The 19,448-nt window shown below is 39.1% G+C and overlaps 3 pseudogenes; 2 read left to right on the top strand and 1 right to left on the bottom strand.

Moving 5' to 3' along the window:
- LOC124961765 (LIM homeobox transcription factor 1-alpha-like) overlaps positions 1-19,448 on the bottom strand; it is a 268,694-nt pseudogene that overhangs the window by 79,923 nt on the left and 169,323 nt on the right.
- LOC124961762 (protein AATF-like) lies at positions 439-2,126 on the top strand (annotated as a pseudogene).
- Positions 10,760-11,569, top strand: LOC124961763 (myb/SANT-like DNA-binding domain-containing protein 3; annotated as a pseudogene).

Raw genomic sequence — 19,448 nt, 5'->3', positions numbered from 1 at the left:
GGTCCTCTTTGTGCTTTGGACAAGTTACAATAGAGGTGAGGTCTGCATACTTGCCCTTTATGCTGTCAGATACATGATCTTTATTATCTTGGAAATTAAGCAATCTTCCTGGAGGGAAGACATGTCTAGTTTTCCTATGAAGGGATAAAAATAAATTCATTCAGAAAGAAAGTCACTATCTTTCCAGGGCTTCCTATTTACAAGACATTCCAGGAAAGATAAAACTGGTGGTCAATATTTAGATATGTAGAAACTTATACAAAAGATTCCTGGAAAATTGTTTCCAGGGTCTGGAGCTGAGCGCCAGACTCCACTCCATTCCTGACTATGTTGCAGCAAAAGGTCTGCATGAAAGCCTATGACCTGGGAGAGAGCATTTGAACAGAGGCTTGGGCCATGCACTTTAACGTGGACAGGGCATCCCTGGGCCTGGTGATGATGGCAGGGATGCAGCCGCTGGCCATGCAGTTGGAACAGTTGAATCTGTGACTGCTAGAGGCGGATCCTGAGGCCAACCCGGAGGAGGCCACTGCTGCCAGAGTGATTGACAGGTTTGATGAAGGGGAAGATGGAGAAGGTGATTACCTGGCAGCGGGTAGCATTAGAAAACTGGCATCAACCTCCCTCTTGGACACAGACAAAAGGTATTCTGGCAAGACAACCTCTAGGAAAGCTTGGAAGGAAGACCATTGGGAGCAGACTCTACCAGGTTCATCCAATGATGGAATACCTGATGAGGAAGGGCCTGGAGATGGAGATTCAGAGGGACTGGGTTTTGAGGAATCTGATGAGGATGACCTGAGTGCTGCTGAGGAACAGGATACTGAGGACAATGGGAAGAGCAGTCTGGCAGGAAGGAAATAAAAAGCAGAAGCCACTCTGCAAAAACACCAGGCTTCAGTTTCCAGAGTATTAGTGACTTTGAGAAATATGCCAAGGGGATGGATAACCTTGGAGCAGTGAGGAGGAGGAAGATGAAGAAGAAGAAAGTGGCATGGAGAAGGGGACCTTGAGGAAGATGGGGAGAGTGAGAGTGAGGAAGACAGGGCTGGAGACAAGAGCAGTGAAGATGATGGTGTGGTGTTGACCTTCTCCAGCATCAAGGTTTCTGAGAAGGTGGAGAAAGGAAGAGCCATGAAAAATCAGCCATGGGACCAGCTCTTGGAAGGAAGGATCAAACTACAAAAAGCTCTGTTGGCAACCAATCAGCTGCCTCAATCAGACGTTTTTCCTGTTTTCAAGGACAAAGGTGGCCCAGAATTTGCCAGTGCCTTAAAAAATAGTCACAAAGCTCTTAAAGCACTTTTGAGGTCATTGTGAGATCTTCAGGCAGAGTTACTTTTCCAGTACCCAGACACTAGACACCTGGAGATGGGACGAAACCCAAAGAGGAAAATGAGGAGATTTCTAGTGAAGATGATGAGCTAGTAAAGAGAAGAAGTGGAGAAAGGCCCCACTGGAAGAGGAAGCTGGAGATGGATGACTATCCCAGCTTCATGGCAAAGCGTTTTGCTGACTTCACAGTCTACAGGAACCGAACATTGCAGAAGAGGCACGTTAAAACCAAGCTGGCTTCTGGAAAGTTGGGTAATGGTTTTGGTGCATTTGAACAGTCAATCTTGACTCAGATTGATCATATTCTGATGGATAAAGAAAGATTACTTCAAAGAACAAAGACCAAGGATTCAATCTACCAAGTTCTTGGCAAACATGAACCAGAAGCTCAACCTGTCCTAGAGGGTTTGCCAGGAGAACTGGAGATCCTTCCTCAAGTTTCTGCCAATGTTCACCTAAAGGGCATGGCTGAAGAAATATTTGATGATGATGACTTTTACCACCAGCTCCTCTGAGAACTCATAGAACAAAAGACCAGCTCCTTGGATCCCAATGATCAGGTGGCCATGGGAAGGCAGTGGTTTGCAATCCAAAAGCTACAAAGCAAAATCTACAAGAAAGTAGATAGGAAAACCAGCAAAGGAGGGAAACTTCGGTTTCACATCCTTAGCAAGCTCCTGAGCTTCATGGCAACTATTGACCATATTACAATGAATGATGATGCCAGGACAGAGTTGTATTGATCTCTTTTTGGCCAGGTCAATTCTCCTGACACCGGCCTTGGGGATTGATATCACTGTCTCCTTTGATGTGGGCCTCCAGGCAGCACCTCCCTGTACCCCACCAGATCTGCTGGCTGCTCATCCAGGAGGCAGCTGTGATTCCATGGTGCTGAGCTGAGAGGGGATCCCTGGGAAGAAGCTCTACCCAGAACTCCTGCCTAGTGCCTGCAAGGGCACCTCCCTGTGTCCTTTAACCACCACAAATAAAAAGTATTGTCACACACAAAAAAAGAAAAGAAAATCATTTTCAAAAAATATACCGTACTGAAGTCCTACATTTAAAAAGAAAGAAATTTTAAAAGATTGCAAATCAATCACTTCAATTTCCACCTTAAAAATAGAAGAGTTTTCTCATTACTTACAGAATAGGCTAGGCTCTTTGAAGATTTCCACTACAAACTTACAATCCTGGAAGAAGAGGAAGGCACAGTTCTCTTAATGGCCCTTGCAGCCAGCTGTGCCCATCATATGAGAGCTGAGCCCTGGCCAGCACATCTACAGTGGGCTCCCCAGTGTTTCAGCCCACAGTCAGTTTTGTGGCCCAGGTGGCATGCCCTGAAGCTGGCATGGCTATGGGCTCTGCTCTCAGGCACACACTAGGTCATGCCATCACTGGAGGCTTCCGTGGAAGAAGTGTTGCTGAGCCCTCAAGACCTGATGTCACTTACCAGAATCCTTAGGGAGACCAGCCACTGCAGCAGCAATTTGGTGGCTTTTGCTTTTATAAGAAAACAGTTTTTGGAGTGTGCTCCAAATTCCACGAATCAGGGACTGAAACAGTTCAGACATGCAAATGAATTAGTCTAATCAAGAAGTTAAAATGGAAGAAATGAAAATCAGCTCTCATGACCAAGTTACTTTGGCATAACAATTTAATTGACAGTGAAAGCATAACATGTAAAACCATCAGTTAAACCTCTTCCATGGAGGAAGGTCTTCTGACTGTACAGAAGCTCACTGAAATGGTATAGAATTCAGGGTGATCAAATTGATGTGGTCTCCTTAAATCATTTATTGCGATGTTATTTTTGTGAGTTAATTAGGATGAAGTAATTTTCTTCCAGAAAGCTAAAAATAGAAAAAGAAGAACAAAATGTAAAATAGGCAGAAAAAAGACAACAGTAAATATCAGAGCAGAGGGCAACAAGAAAACAACAGAAGAAAATAAATAAAGCAAACCCTTGTTTTTTTAAGAATATTAATCTTTAGCCAAAGTGATCAGGAGAGACAAAGCAAGAATTGCCAATATCAAGCATGAGAAATATGACATCTCTACAGATTCTGCAGATATTAGGAATAAAATTAAAGAAAATTATAACAAGTTTATGCTAGTAAATGACACAATTTAGAGGAAATAGACAAATTCTTTGAAAGATACTTTGGTGAAAATAAGTTGAGTAGCTAGGAGTAGTAGTGTACACCTATAATCCCAGCTACATGGAATGTTCAAACAGAAGAATCACTTGAGTCCAGGAGTTGGAGGCAGACTGAAAGATATTGTAAGACCTTGTCTCAAAAAAATAAATAAATAGAAAATAAATAAATAAACTTAGGCACACTAAAATTTGGGAGAAATTATTTAAGCAGAGAACAATTCATGAATCAAGCAGCACTAATTAACAAGCAATTTAGAAGAAGAAGGAGAAGGAAGGGGAAAAAAAGAAAATTCTAGCTGAAACTAATAATGCTGTCCTGATCAGTGAACAGTAGGACTTGTTTTCACCCAATGTGTTCCTGCTCATGAACTCATCTCTTCTCTGCAGTTTAGTTTTAGCATAAGCACAAACTCCTTCTTTCTCATAGTTAGAGAATTCTGACTTTTCCCAGTTAGTAAACTTCTTTTTTGGCTTTCTATTCCCTTGCCTAGTAAATTTATAAAATCAGGTTTATTCTGTTTGTGTCTCTGTTTGGTTGTTGTAATATTGGTTTAAATCACTGATAATCTTATTTGTCAATGTCACCAAGACCATGCCATTCCTCTCTTATCAGATACTTTCTCACAGTTTTGCCCAACATACAAGAGCTAATAAACAATGGGGACCCATTTGGGAAATTTCTGATTATTTTCCCTCCATAATAGGGGAAACTCTTTTCCCACACCCATCTTTCAATTGTAAGGCAACAACTGGAGAGCAGAAAACCTACAAACTAAGGAAGATGAATTAGAAGGATCCAGAAAACCTAGGTTCTTTATGATACCCTTAAAATTTGAAGTCAATCATAAGACAAACTTAAAAAAAAAAACAAACTTGAATTTTGGAATTAAGGTGTTATTCCAAACAGACCCTAAAATAAAGAAATGAATGAGTGAAGAAGGTTTAACAGGATAGTGAGAACTCAAATATTCCAGGCTGATAATACTGGCAGGTATTCCTTAATCCTGTGTTTCAGGGAAATCCTAGAAGATAGATTCAAATAAAGAGGGTAGGGACTGAAAGAAATCATACTTTTATTAAAAAGTGGCTTTCAAACCAGGTGTGGTGGCACACACCTGTATTCACAGCTGTGTAGGAGGCTGAGGCAGAAGGATTATAAATTTGAGATCAGCCTGAGCAACTGAGACCCTGTCTCAAAATAAAATTAAAACGGCACTGGGAATGTAGTTTACAGGCAGAGGACTTGCCTAGCTTGTTCCAGGTATTGAGTTTAATCCCCATTTTAAAGAGAAAAGCAAAAAAGGAAAAGAAAGTGCATTCATTGTAATCTGTAGTATAAATTGACTGGTGTGCCATAATTTGAAATCCCACTGGATTAGAAAAACAAATTTCTATACCAGAACTAAACCAACCATCAGTGCAGAAATGATAGATGAATACCAAATAGTATTTAAAGTCTAGAACTCTAACTCTGTTGGAAGATTTTTTTTTCTTTTTAATTTCCTTGTGATGTGGAATTAAACCTAGGGCTCCTACATACTATTAAGTGGGCTTTGACAGGCAAAATAAATAAATAAATAAATAAATAAATCTTTCAGAAAAAGTTTTCTAGTATCTCTTAATATAGTATATTATTTAAAATTGCCTCAGATCAGAGATCATTTAAGACTAGAAAAAATGAGCAGCCCCAATATCAATACTGTACTTAGTTAACTAGAATAAACTGACTTAAAAACTATGTACCATCTGGAATAGTGGCATATGCTTGTGGTCTCATCTACCTATCCAGAAAGTTGAGGCAAGAGGATCACTTGAGCCAGATGTTCAAAACCAGCCTGGACAACAAAGCAGGACCCTATCTCAATACAAGAAATCTATGTGAAGAAAAAAATCTGTGACTGTGATTATTATGACATGGAACTACCTAGAATCAAATAGAAAAACATTTAGTTTTTGAAAAACCTGTATTGTGACAAAACATGAAACCTGTCTAGATTTTGCATGTGACTGTTCAACTCCTAAGGCAATCCTGAGTTTCAGAACTTAAGCCAAATAGTTTGTATCCACCAGAAATAACCTCCTACCAATATGTGCCTGTGAGGTCATGGATGACACTGGGAAATAATCATTCTCCTAAAGATCTGAAATAAACACTGACACATTAGATTATCAATAGGGTAACTTAATACACTACAAAGGGTATATACTGTTGGACAGGACTGTGACAGAGCATGAAGCAAAAGGGGAACTCACCAGAGGCACAAGTTTAAGTGAGGGGAGTAAAACACTCAAGAATTAAGATATATAGGAGAGAAGATGAAAGATTAGAGGATAAATGTGTTTCCCAGCAGTTCCCTGGATCGAAATTTAAAAAGCAGGAAGACCACTCCTTGGTGAGGTGGGTCACTCAGAGAACTCACTGAAATTCAATACTGGACAGTAGAAGAAATCATAGAGACACAGAAAGTCAGAAACTATGAACATAATATAAAAATATATATATATAGATGTGCCAGCTGGGCTGGCACAGTAGTCATGGGTGCTAAGAGGACAGAAACAGGCAAGAGAGAGTAAAGTGTGGTGAAAAAAATTAGCTTGGGGAACTTGTGAAATAGATAAGTAGACTGATTTCTGTGGACACAGAATTAGTGGGGGAAGTGGTTTGAGTGAAAAGCAACAAAAATTGCTCTTCCCATGGATGAATAGTTTATAGGAACTATGTCCCTGGAACAGGAACCATTTATTAGTGCTGTGTGGCTGTGAGCAGGGGCAGAAGATTAGGAACTCATAACAAAAGTTGCCACCATGATCCAGCAGCCCCCTATTATAGCCCCAGAGTGTGACTGGACCAATGTGACTGAAACAGGCACAAAGAAAATTGTGAACAGGTCATCCAGGCTTCAGTCATCAAGGACAGAGAGAGAGAGATCTCTTTGTTGCTGGCATCCCATAAGAGTTATTGAGAAGATGCCGATACTGGCCAGACAGGAGCATCTTCACTCCAGGTCTGAACCTGGGTGATTCACATTCATAGTGGTGAATGCAAAACTTGTGGAGGTTTAGACTTTGCAGCCTAAAAGTGGAATGTACAGGAGGCTCCTGAGGCCAAGACATGGGGCAGAGATCAGCATCTCCCTGGAAACAGGGAGTATGGATCAAATCTCCAATAATCACCAACAGAGCTCCAAAGTTCAACCAAGACTACATCCTAACTACTAAAACTTCCAATTTAGAATTCTACACAGTCCCTGCTATAGGAATACACAGTTTGTCAGCACTCCCCAATCTATACCATGCTATCGTTGGAGATGAGAAACTGAGAACTACTACAATCAGATTTGGTTCCTAGCCACAATTGGAAGTTCAGTGAGAAATACAAAGATGTTGAACTTAACAGTCCCAGCTCTTGCTTGACACAAAAGTTCCAAAGTCCAAAAATAAACACGAGGAATGCAGATTCATCATTGCCAAACAGAGGATTGTTTCACCTCAGCAGAAACAATCCTTTATTTCTCATCAAAAAATTTTCCTTTTGTTTATATTCCCCATGTTTTAACTTTTTTATTTTAATTTTTAATTTTTTTTCAAATTTAATTTTATTTATTTATTTATGGAAAAAAAGTTTTTTTTTCCATTCTGTATGATTGTATGCATGTGTGTTGAGGGGTATTCTTACTATACAAAAAAAAAAAAAATATATATATATATATATAGATATAGATATATGTTCATATATATACATGCATATTTTATACCATTTTACCTTCCTTTTAAGTGTTTTTATCTTCACCCATAATTATTTACACTTGAGTTGACTTAGGTGGAGTAAAATAATATGTAGTTTTGAGTTATAATATTCTTATATTTGTTGTTTGTTCATACCTTGATTTTTGTTCCTCTTATTGCTTCTTCACTCTTTCCTCACTAACAAATTTTCTTTTTCCCTCTTGCCCTCTTTTGCTTATTATTCTTAGTTATTTTTACTCTTTCTTATTTATAACCATAATCTGCTACCTATCTTCTATCTCTCCTTCGCCCACTTTTAAATATTTCAAAACAATCTCTTTCCTCCATACCCTGTTTTCTCTTCACTTAAGAAACTGCAGTTCCAAGGAGCTGGTGTTGTGGCTCAGTGGTAGAGTTTTGCCTTGCACATGTGAAGTACTGTGCTTGATTCTCAGCACCACATAAAAATAAATAAAATAACATGTCCATCTACAATTAAAAATAATTTTTAAAAGGAAACTAATTCCACCATCAGAATTGTATAGTTTGTGTAATTACTACCCCAATCATGTTGTGATTATTAATACAATGGATGAAATAGTAGACACCTGTTATTTAATGCCTGATCTACTTCATAGCTGTTTATTGTTGGTGCTAATGTTAAATGATGATTCACTGTTCTTACATAGATGATAATAAGTGTGTAGATGTCAAAGTAGACCCTGGACATTTATCTTAACGCTGTATACTCTTTGCTAACATTATTGCTATTTCTGGCTCCCCACTTTTACTTGAGTGGATGAGAAATGATTGGGACACCTCAAGATCACAGAGTACAGATCCTGCTACTGAGCAAAATTCACAACTCAGTCAAGTAACAGCAAATCTCTCTCCAAACATAATCTAGCCCCAGTCAAGCCTCAACAATACTTCAACACGTAAAATAGGGGACACAAACACCTCAAAACAACAACCAGACTCCAAATAAGAATAACCAGAAGGGTCCTCAGGACCCATGCTTGGATTTCTACTCATACATCAAAAACAGAGAGAAGTCCCAGAAAAAAAATGATAACTGCACCTAAAGGACAAGGGAAATCCATCTCAACTAATGTACAAGACCTTTGAAAACATAAGGAAACAGGCAAACAAATCTCCCTTCAAAATGCATAATTCCCAAACTAAAGATAGAAATGTATAGAAATGGAAAAAAATTCCACAGAATGGCTATAAAAATCGTATTATTAAAATGTTCAATGAACCAAAAGAAGATCTAAGGAATGAATTAAGAGAGCAAATACAGGAGATGAAATATCCTTTCATTTAAGAAATAGAGAAAATGAAATCAACCAGAACTCCTGGAAATGAATAACAAAATAAATCAAATTAAAAATTCAATGAAAACCATCACCAAAAGATTAGATTGCTTTAAAAATAGAACTTTGGGCCTTGAAGATAGAACTTTGGGCCTTGAAAACAGGGTATATAAACTTGAATACTCAGTATTCAATACAGAAATAAAAATAAAAGTCCATAATGGAATATATAAGAACTCTGGGACAGAATCAAGAGAACAAATCTGAGAGTCATGGGAATAGAAGAGAACCGGAAATGCAAGGTAAAAGCTAATTCCTATTCTTAATAGAATGTCTTCAGTGACATAGTAGTAGAATTTCCCCCCTATAATAAAAAAGAGATAGATGCCCCCATATAGAAGAACCCCCAGCACACAAGATCAGAACAAATGTTTCCAAGACACTTCACAATCAAAATTCCTAACATAGAAAATAATAAAAGAATACTAAAATCTTTAAGAGAAAAAATATCAGGTCATATTTGTAGCAAACCAGTAAGGCTCACTCCTGGTCTATCAACTTAGACTCTAAAATCAAGGAGGGCCTGGAGTAAGATACAGCAAGCTCTAAAAGAAAACAATTGCCAGCCAAGGCATACTACATACAGAGGAATCCAAAAACAAAAGTCAAATCTCCCAAACAGAGAAATTTCACTGAAAGAGTAGCCAATTAAATGAAAACAAGACAATTAAATATAGCAAGCAAACCAAAATGGGGGAAAACTACAAATAGGTCCATAATAACACAATGTAAATAGTCTTGACTACATAATTAAAAGACACATTAGAAGAATGGATTAAAAAACAAGTTCAAACTATATATTGTTTGCAAGAAACTCATCTGAGAGGTAAAGAGATCCACAGGAATGAAAGTGAAAGGATAAAAAAATATATTTTATTGCAAATGAAATCCAAAAGCAAGAAGGAGTAGCTGACAAAGCAGATTTCAAGCAAAAAATAAAAGAAACGAAGATCACTACATCCTGATTAAGGGAAGAATCCAACAAGAAGATGTACTAAATACATCTGCCCCAAATGTCCATGCACCTAATTACATAGAAAAAAATACTTCTTGATATTAAATTCAGATAGACCTCAAAACAAAAATATTGGGTGATTTTTAACATACCCTTATTACCAATATGCAGGTTCCCCAAACATAAAATCAATAAAGATATGTTCATCCTAAATATTACAATTAAACAAAAGGGCCTAGTATACCTCTACAGAATATTTCACGCCAAAACAACTGAACTTAATGCCTTCTCAGCAGCACACAGATCCTTTTCCAAAATAGACCATATTCTAGGTCACAATGTATCAGTAAAGACAAAAAAAAAAATTATCTACCAGATCATAATGGATCATAATGGAATAAAACTACAAATAAACAGAAAAAAATAATAAAAGCAATGTAAACACATGAAAAGTGAACAATGCTCTTCTAAATGAAAAGTGGATAATATACGAAGTCAAGAAATTCTTACAAATGAGAACATAGATACAGCATATCAAAAATTTTGAGACAGTAAGAAAGCAATTCTAGCAGGAAAATGTATAGCACTGAGTGCCTACATTCTAAAAAATTAGAATGAGTTTGTCAGGATGAACCCAACCATATGTGTAACTATAAAGCTCTAATTTTTTTTATTTTAATATGAACCAAAGTAAATCTTTTCTCCTTAAAAAAAAGAGAGAGAAAAAAATTTTTTAACATTTAAAAAAGAGAGAAAGAGATCCGAAATAAATAAGCTTATGCTCTACTCAATCACGTATAAGAGGAAGAATAAATGAATCCCAAAATCAGTAGAAGGCAGGAAATAATTAAGAGATAAAAGCAATGAATTTGAGAATAAAAAAATTCTACACCCATATGATTTGCCCAAATTGAACCAGGAAAATGTAGAAAACCTTGACAAACTCAGGCAAAATAATGAAAGTAAAACAACACTTAAAAGTCTTGCCAGGCGGCGGAGGCCCACGAGGGGGCGGCGGCTTCGTGCTTTGTGGCCGCGGCGCGCTGCGGGGCCTGGCCGGCTAGGGGTGCGCCGCCTCCGCCTTGGGCTCTGGAGTCCGCGGCCCTCCTGGCCGCCCAGCGTGGGAGCGGAGTCCAGGCCGCAGGCTCGCGCCTCGCCTGCCCCTCCCCGGGTCTCCACGGCTAAGGGCCTGGAGAAAGAGAGTGGAAAATGCAAAACAACGAAATTATAAAACCTGCCAAATACTTCTCGGATTGGAAAAGACTTTGGTAAAAAAGTACAAATATGTGCTGGAATGTAAGAAAAGCGATGCCTGAACTATCGCCCTCAAGCAGCGGACCTGGCAAGCGCTTGCCCACGAATACAACTCTCAACCAAGTGTGTCACTGCGGGATTTCAAGTAGCTCAAGAAGTGCTGGGAGAACATCAAGGCTCTGACCAAAAAAATTATGACCCATGAAAGGAGAGAGAAAGTGAAGCAGAGGTCAGCCGGCTGCTGAATACCACGTCCTGGGAAAGGAGAAGATCACCAGCATGCTGCCTGAGCAGCTGTACTTTCTGCAGAGCCCTCCCAAGGAGGAGCCCGACTACACCCTGACTCCGCAGCCCCAGAATCATTTGCTGTTTCAAATAGAGAACTGTGCGATGATGAGAGAGTTCACACATTTTCCAGTATGTGAGGGGACCTCTCAACCTGAACCCTTGTGTTCAGCTGTCAGAATAACAGCCAATAAAAACTACAGGAGCAAAACCTCTCAGGAAGGTGCTTTTAAAAAGATGAATGAGGAAGAACGCCATCAACAAATGTCCATCTTACAAAGGCAGCTGATACAAATGAATGAGGTGCATGTGGCCAAAATCCAGCAGATAGAGCAAGAGTGTGAAACGGCAGAGGAGGAACACAGGATAAAAATGGAAGTTCTCAATTAAAAGAAGATGTCTTGGGAAAGAACGCTACAAACTTTTACCAAGGAATGGCCTGTTTCTTCATCTAACCGGCCCTTTCCCAATTCACCCTAAGACTATGGGGGTGGTTACGTTGTAATTAATCTGTGTTGGCAAAGGAAGTCTGGAACATGAACTTGCGGTCAGTAACCTGTAACAGCTACAACTAAGAAAATTAGAGTGGTAGTAGTGACTTATTTAAGAATACATTCAGATAAACAGCTGTACCCTATGTACCCCTTAAGTGGCAAAGAAGTTGTTATAATATCTGAAAAGTATCACTGAGTGCTATAATTCTGAATGTAATGTTTCTTAATTAGAATTCATACAAGAAAAATAAAAGTCTTCCAACAAAGAAAAGCCCAGGACCAGATATATTCTCATCTGAGTTCTACCAGACCTTTAAAGAAGAACTAAACCAATCTTTCTCAAATTATTCCATAAAATTGAAAGTGTGTGAACACTCTGAAATACATTCTATGAAATCAGTATAACCCCAATACCAGAATCAGACAAAGAAACATCAAGGAAAGAAAACTACAGACCAATATCCCTGATGAACACAAATGGAAAATTTTTGTTAAATATTGGCAAACCACATTCAAAAACATATCAAGAGGATAATACACCATTATCAAGTGAATTTCATCCCAGGAATGCAAGGTTGGATCAACATATGAAAATCAGTAAATGTAATTTACCACATAAAGATAACTAAAGATAAGAATCATATGTTCATCTCAATAGATGTCATAAAGGTCTTTGATGAAATCAAGCAGCCATTCATGTTAAAAACTCTGGTGAAACTAGAGACAGAAGGAACTTACTTCAACATTTTAAAGGCTATATATAACAAACATCATATATGCCAACATCATACTGAAGGTACAAATATTGAAAGCATTTCCTCTAAACTCAGGAACAAGACAGGATTTCCACTCTCATTACTTCTATTCAATATTGTTCTCATAACTCTAGCCACAGCAATTAAATAAGAAAAGGAAATTTAACTGATACAAATAGAAAAAAACAGAAGTCAAACTATTTCTATTTGCTGATAACAAGATTTTACATCTATAAAACTCCACTAGATTTCTAGAGGTGTTAAATGAATTCAATCAAGTAGCATGATACAAGATCATTCATAAGTCAAGAGTTTTCTTGTACATCAACAGTGATTTTGCTGTGGAAGAAATCAGGGAAAATATCCCATTGACAATAACTTCAAAAAAATAAAATACTTGGGAATTAAACTAACCAAGGAAGCAAAAGATCTCCACAATAAAAATTGTAGAACACTAAAGAAAGAAATTGAAGAAGACACAAGAAGATGGAAAGACCTCTCATGTTCTTGGACAGGCAGAATTAATGTTGTCCAAATGCCCATATTACCAAAAATGTTATACAGGTTCAGTGTGATCCCCATCAAAATCCCAATGAAATTCCCCACAGAATTAGAAAAAATATCTCTATAATTCATTTGGAATAATAAGAAACAGAATAGCCAAACTACCTGGATTAAGAAGAGCAATGCAATAGGCATCACAATTCTTGATCTCAAATTATACTGCGAAGCTAAAGTAACAAAACCAGCATGATATTAGCATCAAAATAGACACAAAAGCTAATGGAATAAAATAGAAGACACAGAGAAAAACCCATATAGATACAGTTATCTGATAATAGACAACACTACCAAAAACATACATTAAAGAAAAGATAACCTTTTTAACAAATGGTGTTGAGAAAACTGACTATAGAACAATGAAACTAGATTCCTATCTCCAACTCTGCACAAAAGTCAAATCAAAGTGAATTGAAGATTATTATCTCTATTTGCTGATCCCATGATCTTATATCTGGAAAACCCATAAAACTCCACTAGATTTCTAGAGCTGATAAATGAATTCAGTAAAGTACATGATACAATATCAACATTCATAAATCAAGAGCTTTCTTATATTTCAACAGATTATGATTAATATACAAAACACTCAAAAAGTTTAACACCAAAACAACAGCAACAACAACAAAAACCCAATCAATAAAAGGGCAGAAGTCCTAGACAGACATTCCTCAAAAGAAGGGAGGTGAATAGCGAACAAATACATAAAAAATGTTCAACACCTATACATGTCAGGGAAATGTGAATACAAACTACAGTAAGATCTCATCTCCAATCAAAATGACAAGTATCAAGAATACAAATAATACATGTATATCTAAAAGGAACAAATAAAAACAAAAAGGAACACAAATAATAATAAATGCTAGCAAGAATATGGGGAAAAGGGTACATTGCTGGAGAGCAAATTAGTACAACACTGTGGAAAGCAGTATGGAAATTCTTCAACAAACTAGGAATGGAACCACCATATGACCCTCCTTTCTCATTTCTTGGTATTTATCCAAAAGAACTAAAATCAACATACTATAGTGACAAAGCCACATCAGTGATTATAGCAGCACAATTCACAATAGCCAAATTATGGGACCGACCTAGCTGCTCATCTATAGATGAACAGATTAAGAAAATGTGGTATGTATATATAGGGGAGTTTTACTCTTCCATAGAGAAGAATGAAATTATGGCATTTGCTGATAAATGGATGGAATTGAAGAACATCATGCTAACTGAAATAAGCCTGAGAGAAAATCAAGGATTGAACATTTTCTCTCATATACAGAAACTAGAGCAAAATAAGGGGGAAAGTGGGAAGGAGATCATATATCATAAATATATCAAGAAGATCAATTGAGTAGGAGATTGAGAGTTGGGGGGGACTAGTAAAGGGGAGAAAATGCAGACTGAATTTAACAAACTCACACTATGTATAACATAGTGAATTACCCTGTATGAATATGTATAAAGGACCAATCAGATATAAAATAATAACAAGTGAAAGGAAGAGCAGTAGTTGAGGAAGGAGAATAGGAGGAGGGAGGGGGGAGGAATGGAGGCCACTGGGTGCTGAAATGTAGTAAGTCATTCCATGCATGTATGATTTTATCAAAATGAACCCAACTATTATGTGTAACTATTGTTATGGTTTGGATGTGAAGTTTCCCCCAAAAGCTCATGTGTGAGTCAATGCAAGAAAGTTCAGAAGAGAAATGATTTGGTTATAGGAATCTTAAACCAATCAATGAATTATTCCCCTGATGGGATTAACTGAGTGATAACTGAAGGTGGGTAGGATGTGGCTAGAGGAGGTGGGTCATCAGGAGCATGCCTTTGGGGTGCATATTTTGTATCTGTTGAATGAAGTCTCTCTCTCTTCTTCCTGATCATCTTGTGAGCCACTTCCCTTCACCACTCTTCCATCATGGTGTTCTGCCTCACCTCAAGTCCTGAGGGATGGAGCTGGCTGTGTATGGACTGAGACCATGAGCTCCCAAATAAACTTTTCCTCCACTCAAATTGCTCATTTTGGGCATTTCAGTCATGGCAGCAAGAAGACCTACTGAAACAACTTATAGTTGTTTATATGCTCTAAGAAAATAAATTAATTAAAAAAAATTAAGGGGGTAGAAGAATGGAAGTTCATTAGATCAGACAAAAGGGAGTGAAGGGAAGGGATTGGGGATGGGAACAGGAAAGATAGTGTAATGAATCAGTCATAACTTTTCTATATTCACACATGAATACACAACCAGTGTAACTCCACACCATGTACAACCACAAAAGTGGGAAGTTATACTCCATATATGAATAACATGTCAAAATACAATTCCAGTGTCATGTATAACTAAAAAGAACAAATTAAAATTTTTAATTTAAAAAGTAAAATATAGGAGGTTTCAAGATGGCGGACTAGAGGGTGGCTGCATTTCATGTTGCTCCAGGACTCAGGATTCAAAAGAGGAGATATTGAGAGACTTGGGACCAACTCAAAGCCGCCAGGTGAGTCTCTCCCATTGGGGAGGCATCCTGGATGGGGCGGTAGTCCAGGAACGCAGAGAACTTTGTGAAGTAGAGTTGCCCAGCAAGACACCCCTCCCGCCCCCACCCCCACCCCCCCGCTGGAGCAGAGAACACGGACAACTGGGAGCTTTGCAGAGGAAGCTGCTCGGCACAGCGCTTGGTTTCAGAGCAGCCCGCTGGGGGTCCAGCGGCTGCCCAGAGGAGGGGCTGCATAGGCAGGCAATTAGGGGCAGAGCAGAGTCCCAGGACCTAGGTGACTTCTCGGTGGAAGAGCTGCAGAGACAAGCTGAGGGGCGGAGCGAAGGTTCCAGGACTGCAGGCAGCTTCTCTGAGGAGAGGCAGCCTAAGGAGACTCATCTGCGAAGGGTGAGGCTCCCAGGCCCAGGAGGTAGGTCCGGGCCCCTGGGAATATTGCAGAGGAAGACTGCCCAGCCCAAGTGGCAAGATACCCCTCCCCCTGCTGGAGCAGTGAACACAGACAACTGGGAGCTTTGTACAGGAGGCCGCTCAGCACAATGCTTGGTTTCAGAGCAACCCACCGGGGCTCCAGCGGCTGCCCAGAGGAAGAGCTGAGTGGTGAGCTGTTTGGACTCAGAGCAATCTCCTGAACAACGGGGTGGGGGGTTGCCCTGAGGAGGAGGAGGTACGCAGTGAGTTGCTTGGCCTCCAAGCAACCACACAGAACATGGGGTGGCTGCCTGGAGGAAGAGGCATGAGGCGGGTCGCTGGGGCTCTGAGCATCTGTATGAGGCTCCAGGTGGTTGCTCAGAGGAGGGGCCGCATAGCCAGGTGATTAGGTGCAAAGCACGGTTCGGGGACCTAGGCTGCTTCTCGGTGGAAGAGCCGCACAGAGACACACTTAGAGCGGAGCAAAATTTCCAGGACTGCGGGCAGAGTCTCTGAGGAGAGGCAACCTAAGGAGACTCATCTGCAAAGGGCAAGGCTCCCAGGCACACGAGGTAGGTCCAGGCCCCTGGGAAAGTTGTGGAGGAAGGCAGCCCAAACCAGGCAGTAGTTGTAGATTGAGGGGAACCTCTAGGAGGGGAACTGACCAGCAAGACCTCCCCACCAGGTGAGTCTTCCCTGCCAGGTGAGGTTTTCCCACAAGGACGGTAAAACCAGAGACACAAGCCCAAACAGGCCTTGCCTCAGCCTGCAGTCTGTTTCCCCTTTGGATGACTAGTGGTCAACAAGTGGAGGAACCTCTGCCCACTATCAGGGAATATACCCCACCTGAGGGTCGCCACCCCTAGAGAGGCAGCTTCCTTGAGGAGCACCGCATTATCAACTTCCTCCAAGACTTCAGGCTATTGAAGGATAAGAGGGGATATACTAGCAATCTTCAGGGACATTATAAGTCGATAGAGGAAATCTGCAATATCTTAATGATCCACTGATTCCTGAACAATATGAGAAAACAAGGGAAGAAAATGCCCCAAACAAATCTAGATGTTACATCAATAAAATCCAATGACAGCATGGCAGAAGAAATGACAGAAAGGGAGTTCAGAATGTACATAATTAAAATGATCAGGGAAGCAAATGATGAGATGAAAGAGCAAATGCAGGCATTGAATGATCGCACCAATCGACAGTTAAAAGAGCAAATACAGAAAGCAAAAGATCTTTCAATAAAGAGTTAGAGATATTGAAAAAAAAACCAAACAGAAATCCTTGAAATGAAGGAAACAATAAACCAAATTAAGAACTCCATAGAAAGCACAACCAATAGGATAGAACTCCTGGAAGACAGAACCTCAGATATTGAAGAAAAAATATTTAACCTTGAAAACAAAGTTGACCAAACAAAGAAGATGGTAAGAAATCATGAACAGAACCTCCAAGAACTATGGGATATCATGAAAAGGCCAAATTTAAGAATTATTGGGATTGAGAAAGGCTTAGAGAAACAAACCAAAGGAATGAACAATCTATTCAATGAAATAATTTCAGAAACTTTCCCAAAACTGAAGAATGAAATGGAAAATCAAGTTCAAGAGGATTATAGGACTCCAAATACACAAAATTACAGCAGACCCACACCAAGGCACATTATAATGAAAATACCTAACATACAAAGTAAAGACAGAATTTTAAAGGCTGTGTGAGAAAAGAACCAAATTGCATTCAGGGGAAAACCCAAATGGATACCAGCAGATTTTTCAATCCAGACCTTAAAAGCTACAAGGACCTGGAACAATATTTTTCAAGCTCTGAAAGAAAATGGATGCCAACCAAGAATCTTATATCCAGCAAACTTACCTTTAGATTTGATGATGAAATAAAATCATTCCATGATAAACAAAAGCTAAAAGAATTTACAAAAAGAAAGCCAGCATTGCAGAACATTCTCAGCAAAATATTCCATGAGGAAGAGATGAAAAACAAAGAAGCAAATCAGCAAAGGGAGGAGCTATCCTAAAGGAACTCTCAAATAAAGAGGAACCAAGTTGTGTCAAAAATAAATAAATAAATAAATAAAATGAGTCAAATGACCGGGAATACAAATCATATCTCAATAATAATCCTGCACTTCACAGAAGAAGATGTACAAGAAATCAACAGATATATGAAAAAATGTTCAACATCCCTAGTAATAAGGAAATGCAAATCAAAACTACCCTAAGATTTCAACTCACCCCAATTAGAATGGCGATTATCAAGAACACAAGCAACAATAGGTGTTGGCGAGGATGTGATGAAAAAGGAACACTCATACATTGCTGGTGGGGTTGCAAATTAGTGCAGCCACTCTGGAAAGTAGTATGGAGATTCCTCAGAAAGCTTAGAGTGGAACCACCATTTGACCCAGCTATCCCACTCCTCGGCCTATACCCAAAGGAATTAAAATCAGCATACTACAGAGATACAGCCACATCAATGTTCATTGCTGCTCAGTTCACCATAGCCAGATTGTGGAACCAACCTAGATGCCCTTCAGTTGATGAATGGATAAAGAAACTGTGGCATATATATATAATGGAATATTACTCCGCATTGAAGAATGATAAAATTATGGCATTTGCAGGCAAATGGATGAAATTGGAGAATAACATGCTAAGTGAGATGAGCCAATCTCAAAAAACTAAAGGAAGAATGATCTCGCTGATAAGTGGATGAGGACATATAATGGGGGTGGGAGGGGTTAGTGTTAGGGTTAGGGTTAGGTTTAGGGTTAGGGATAAGGAGGGTGGTAAGAATGGAGGAAAGAAAGACTGTATAGAGGGAAAAGAGGGATGGGAGGGGTGAGGGGGAAGGGAAAAAATAATGAATCAAACATCATTGCCCTATGTAAATTTATGATTACACAAATGGTATGCCTTGACTCCATGTACAAATAGAGAAACAACATGTATCCCATTTGTATACAAAAATAAAATAATAAAAAAAAAGAATACAAGCAACAACAGGTGTTGGTGAGGATGTGGGGAAAAAGGTACACTCATACATTGTTGGTGAGGTTGCAAATTAGTGCAGCCACTCTGGAAAGCAGTATGGAGATTCCTTAGAAAATTTGGAATGGAACCACCATTTGACCCAGTTATCCCACTCCTTGGCCTATACCCAAAGGACTTACAATCAGCATACTATAGAGATACAGCCACATTAATGTTCATAGCTGCTCAATTCACAATAGCCAGAGTGTGAAACCAACCTAGATGCTTTTCAATTGATGAATGGATGAAGAAACTGCGGTACATGTATATAATGGAATATTACTCAGCCATAAAGAATGATAAAATTATGGCATTTGCAGGCAAATGGATGAAATTGGAGAATATCATGCTAAGTGAGATAAGCCAATCTCAAAAAACCAAAGGAAGAATGATCTCACTGATAAGTGGATGATGACACATAATGGGGCGTGGGAGGGGTTAGTGTTAGGGTTAGAGTTAGGGTTAGGGATGGGGGCAAGAATGGAGGAAGAAAGGAATGTATAGAGGGAAAAGAGGGGTGGGAGGGGTGGGGGAAGGGAAAAAATAACAGAATACATCAACCAACATTACCCTATGTAAATTTTAGATTACA

The sequence above is a fragment of the Sciurus carolinensis genome, chromosome 12, assembly GCF_902686445.1.
Source record: "Sciurus carolinensis chromosome 12, mSciCar1.2, whole genome shotgun sequence".
In the NCBI taxonomy this organism is placed as follows: Eukaryota; Metazoa; Chordata; class Mammalia; order Rodentia; family Sciuridae; genus Sciurus; species Sciurus carolinensis.
The sequence above is the reverse complement of the archived record's forward strand: the minus strand, read 5'-3'. Positions and strand labels throughout refer to the sequence as shown.